This window comes from Balaenoptera musculus, chromosome 9 (assembly GCF_009873245.2).
Source record: "Balaenoptera musculus isolate JJ_BM4_2016_0621 chromosome 9, mBalMus1.pri.v3, whole genome shotgun sequence".
Taxonomy (NCBI): Eukaryota; Metazoa; Chordata; class Mammalia; order Artiodactyla; family Balaenopteridae; genus Balaenoptera; species Balaenoptera musculus.
The window spans coordinates 11,947,230-11,953,073 of record NC_045793.1 but is presented as its reverse complement, the minus strand read 5'-3'; the positions used below and the strand labels follow the sequence as shown (position 1 = coordinate 11,953,073).

At 42.5% G+C, this 5,844-nt stretch overlaps 1 pseudogene; it reads right to left on the bottom strand.

Moving 5' to 3' along the window:
• Positions 1-690: 690 nt before the first annotated feature.
• LOC118901182 lies at positions 691-2,165 on the bottom strand (annotated as a pseudogene).
• Between the last annotated feature and the right edge of the window lie 3,679 nt (positions 2,166-5,844).

Here is a 5,844-nt window from a genome sequence, read left to right as displayed (position 1 = left end):
CTAATTGTACTTTTCCATTGCTGGATTATGTTGCAATTTCTTTTTTGGTATTTATCTCTTATCTTTCCAAGTAATCCCCGGGTTATGGGGAAGGACCTCATATTAGACTCGGTGTGTCTCTTGCGGCACCTGGCATGGTATATTGAACACAGTGGAGCTTGATACAAATGTGTTTACTGATTGATATTTCTTTCCAAGTCCTGCATTTTGTCCAGGGCACCATGATGCTGTCAACACTAGGAGGGAGTTATGATGATAGCTGTGGTGATGAAGGGAGTCAAGGTGAGCACAGAAGAGAGATTCATTAAATGTGCTATCTGACTGACTGACTAGATGGTGAAGTTGACATTTAGGACAATGATGAAAGTGGTTGTGGGAATTATTCTGATGTTCACTCAGTCAACAAATATTTAACATTTCTGATTGGTGTAAACTGCTTTTGAATTTCGGTGGAAAAAAGCAGAGTTACAAAGAAGATTCCAGAGCTTAAGTCATTATTTGTCGATACCTTCAAAAACAAAGAGTACATCTTTCACACACACATGTACTTGTGTGTATACAGTTCTGTGCACAAACACTTTATCCCTTAGTACAAGCTTCTCTGTTCTCAGGGGAAGCCCTGCTATTTCTGTTTCTGAGTTCTTCTGTATTTCTCTGTTTCTACAACTGAATTCCTACCCAGCATTCAGCTCAAGGCACCAGCAACACAACTACACTAGAGTCCACCAGGACACCCTAGTGTGTGTGACATCCACACAGGCAACATGATTCAGCACATGGTGCCCACAGCTGGGCAGGTGCATGTTGATTGCCATCTCCACTACAAAATTAGCCATGCCCACAAGCCAAGAGACCACTATCAGCCTCGGGCTGACTGCTGCCATGTAGTGCAGGGGATCACCCACCATATAATGGTCATAGGCCATTGCTATCAGCAGCGGGAACTCAGTCCCCTCCAGAGCCAGGGAGAAGAAGAGCTGGGCCCCACATTGAGTAAATGGTCTTCTTCTCCAGGAGGAGGTGCACCAGCATCTGGGTGACCCCACTGGAGGTGTAGCAGATGTCCACTATGGAGAGGTTGCCGAGGAAGAAGAACATGGGCGGGTGGAGGCGGGCGTCCAGCCTGATCAGGAGGATGATGAGCCCTTTGCCCAGCGGGGTCAGCAGATAGGCGGCCCCAAACAGGACGGAGTTCAGCCTGATTCTGCCTGTCCCTGGGGAGGCCCGTTAGGACACACTCACTCACCCAGGTCAGGGTATCCCTCCCATGGAGCAGGTGGGCCAGGCTGCAGGAGGAGGTGCTGGGTTAGGGAGGCCAGAATCAGAATCAGAATCCACAGTCTGGGTTTGGACAAAGGACTTTAAGTAGGACTGCAAGTACTTGTATTTTTCCTCCATTAGACTCTGAGCTTCTTGAAGTCAGGGACCTTTTCTGATTTTTCTTTTCATACAAAGATTTCTAACAAATGTTTCACAATAAAAAAAATTTGTTGGGTAAATGAATAGAAGGAGTTTAAAGTAGTAGTCTTGAGGATTATTATCTGATCCCAAGAGGTAGGACTTGTATTCTGAAACTCCCCCTTGTCCTTGTTACTCATGCTGGAGCGGGTGGTTTTCCTGCTTCTCCCATTATCCAGGCTGGGTCAGTGACAGAGAAAAAATCCCTCATTTGGTTCTCAGTGTACTGATTAATCAGGCTTAATCCTAGGATGATAAGATCAAGGCATCATTGTAGAACATTATACCAACTATAATTATGTCCCAGCTTCTTGTGATTTTGCTATTTCCTTGGTGAAATGCTGGCATTTATTTGAATGCTAAACTAAGTGATTAATATAAGATGAATGCACACATCACCTACTTGCAATGACAACGTTTGGAAACTGATGGTGCCCACTGATGAAGTCAGTAAGGGAGTGCCTCTAAAACCCTTGGAGCTTTGTTATGTGTAAATCCTTCTGTCATAGCAAAGACATGTTTGCCCTTGGAACACCACCCTATTTACTTTGCTTGTCTTTAGCCTCTATCAAAGGAAAAAGATGTCTTTTTTTTTTTTTCTTAGTAAAAAGGTGTAGTAATAAGCAATTTTATAGTCTTTATTTCTCTATTAATAACAAGACCCTCTAGTCCCATTTCAATGTTCACCTTGTGTGTCTTTACAACATGTCGGGAGAAGGTAGTGCTATTGGCTAGTATGAGAATAAGTAGAGACCACAGAGACACATAGAAGAGTCTGACTGCTGGGAAAGCCCTTTTGGATGTCCATTAGGGAAAGTTTGAGAGGGAAGGAAAAAACTCCAGGTTAAAGGGTTTGCCTGTGAAAATCCCACAGGACCCAAGGTGGAAACCAGAGCAGTGCTTTCCACATTGGCTACACATTAGAATCACCTAGAGTACTTTGGAAACTCCAGAAGCCCAGACCACACTCCAGAGTAATTAAATCAGAACCTCAGGAGGGTGAAACCCAGACATTAGTATGTTAGTAACTTTTAATATTTCCTGGTAACTAAAATGTAAAAGAATCACTGCTTTAGAGGGAACTTTTAACCTTATTTTTGAAAACTTAAGACGTAGAATTTTTGAGAGAGGAATATGTTTAGAGATAAAACCAGTAGAGTTTTTGAGGAGGAAAAATCTTTGACCTAAACTTCTCATTCTGTGTTTGAAGAAGTTGAGGCCAAATCCCACTGAATAGCGAAAAAGTGATCCTGGATTTCTTGCCGTTTGTGTGCTGGGTCTCCCCTTAGCTTTAGCCTTCTGAGGTCTGGTCCAAAACAAATGTTTTAGAATATCTTAGATCCAGGGAAGAACTAGTTAGTATCAAATGAGACAATGTGTGAGAAAGCCCTTCATAACTTCAGAGCATTATCTAAATAAAAAGGGTTTGTATTAAAGATATGAGAGATGGGTCACAGAATCCAATGAAATGGAAATGAAAACAATTCAACCCAAGTCTTTCTAACAGGGTTTGAAGATAGGGCTGTGGTTGGATGGGGGTGAAGAGGGCAGAGCAGCTGGATGCTATCCTCTGTCTTTCCTAGCTAGTTGGAACTTACTGACTTTCTTCTTTCAGTCCTTTTGTGGCCGGAAGGTGTCACTGTAGAAAATGCCCAAAATAGAAACTGGCTTTGGCACAATACCCAGCTGAGTTTCTGAACCCTGCACCTGGGATGGGAGCCCCTGGCTTTCCACAGAGCCTATTTCTTGTGTCAGTGCAATAGGTAACCAAGCTATAGTCCCCGAATGTGGCTTATGAGTGCCAAGAACAGTAACTGAAATTCTCACCATTGAAGAGACTAAAATGCAAAGTGAGAGTCACAGAGAAGAATGTAGGCTGGAAGGAAATTCTAGGATCACCATTTCAACCTCATCGTTTTACAAATGAGGAAACTGAGACTCAGAAAGCAGAAGCGGTTTGCTCAAGATCATTCTGACAGTTGGAAGCAAAGCTGGAACTGAATCTGAAATCTGAGGACCACAATCCCCATGTTCTTCTTGCTACATCACATTATGTTACCACTTGGAGCATGAAGAGTGTATCACAGCGGCTAGTAGGGAGCAGCATCCCCACAGAATGAAATGTAGCACAGGTTTGATTTATGGGGGGGGGGGAGTGTCAGAAAAGGTGTGGTGTTTGGATGCCGCTCCTGGGGAGCCAGGTGGAAACTTTGAACTGCCACGATGTCACGCAGGAAAACAGGCTGAAGAGTAGTTTGGACAGATCAGTGGACGGGTGGTCCAGTTCGTCAAGTACCAGCTGACCTCTTTCCATTTTATCTGGAAAAGGGAAACATCCACCCCATAGTGTAATGGGGGGTTAGAGCCCACATACCTTGACTCTTAACTTATTCTGAAGCCAGGAGGTGGAACTGGAAAACCCCCTCCACTAAGCCCAGCTCTTTCACTCCCCTTTTCTGACTTCTAACAAGCAAATTGCTTGAAGGGTAGAGAGGGTATTTTTTCTTTTTATTGTGCCCTTTCTAGTTCTAACAGAGACTGGCATATAGAGCCGGTGGACTGAATGAATGAGTGAACATCATATCGAGGAGTGGTTTCTTTAAAATTCATCCTCTTATCTAGGAGCTCAGTGTAGAAGCTTATCACTGATGTTTTCAGAGTCCGCTCTGTGATACCGGCTCAAGAATGACTCTAATCGGAAGGGTCTTTTGAGGGACCAAACAGTTGTTTCCTCCTGATTAGTAAGTACCCTTTAAATACATTGAGTCTCTCTTTAAAGAGGCAAGGGCCAAGAAAAATTTCTAAATTCTAAAACTCAAACAATGGGATAAGTAGGAAAATATTTTGGACATTTCCCCCCTCTTTTCTAACCTACAACCTAATGAGCTGATGTCTTCTTTGGATAAACTAGATGTATGCACTACTGCTGCAGACAATACAATCTAAATTTTATTTTATATATAAAAGATATATTTTAATTATTAGGATTAGAAGGTGTCAATAGATTATTGTCCCAACTATGTCATAATTTAATGAAGGATTATAGCTCAACAAGTATAGAACCAACATCAGTTGACCCCTTCCAACTTTTAACTGGTTTTATCAAACCTCATACACAAAGTTTGTTCATTCAACTACTTGATGAGCATTTCTGTAGCCAGGTTATGTTAGAAGGTGTACTAGGATACCACACTCCTCAAAGCTGGATGTTCCATAGACATGTGATGAGGGTAAAGGAAAATACATCAAGGTATAAGCCCTGTCGGTTTGTTCTCTCTCACTAAGGAGGAAGAACTCCTGAGGTTTCTTTGCTGTAGAAATCACAGACACTGGGTAAAGGGCGGGCAAATGCCTAAGTGTGGAGGCTTTGGTTTGGGGGAGAGAACTTTGAGAAGGAATAGAGAAAGGAAAAGGTAATCTGTTGATCTGAGGGGAGAAATTAATAGTCTAAAAATGAGAAGTCTAAAAATGAGAGTTAAAATATGTTTCTCAGGGGATGGAGCTGAGTGCCTCAGATGGGAGTGGGAGCAGTAGGGGAAAGGACCAGGGAGGGGATTAAGAGGAGGATGGAGGCTGGTGGTCATGGTCCTAGGGGGAGAGGGAGGCAGGAAGGGGCTGACGGAGTGAGTGAAAGGGAGGGAAGGGAAGGGGAGGTCTTCAATAAAATTAAAAACAAAAGTTTTGCTGGACATTTCTCCAAAGAAGATATACAAATGGCCAACACACACATGAAAAGATGCTCAACATCATTAGTCATTAGGGACGTGCAAATTAAAAACACAATAACATATCAATTCATACCCACTGGGATGGCTACAATCAAAGAATCAGAACTTAAGTGTTGTCGAGGAAGTAGAGAAATTGGAACCCTCATTCATTGCTAGTGAGAATGTAGAACAGTTCAGCTATGGTGGAGAACAATTTGACATTTCCTTAAAAAGTTAAACATAGAGTTACCGTATGACCCAGCAGTTCCACTCCAGGGTATGTACCCAAAAGAATTAAAGACAGTTTTTCAAACAAAAACTTGTACATGAAAGTTTATAGCAGTACTATTCACAATAGCCCAAAGTTGGAAACATCCCAGATATCCATCACCTGATGAATGGATCAACAAAATGTGGTTATTTCCCTACAAGGGAACATTATTCAGCCATAAAAAGGAATGAAGCCCTGCTACATGCAACAATATGGATAGACCTCAAAAACATTATGCTAAATGAAAGAAGCCAGACGCAAAAGATCACATATCGTACGATTCCATTTATATGAAGTATACAGAACAGGCAAATCCATAAAGACAGAATGCAGACTAGTGGCTGTAAGGGCCTGGGAGGGGGGATGAATGGGGAGTGAGTGCTTAAAGGATATGAGGTGCGCTTCGGG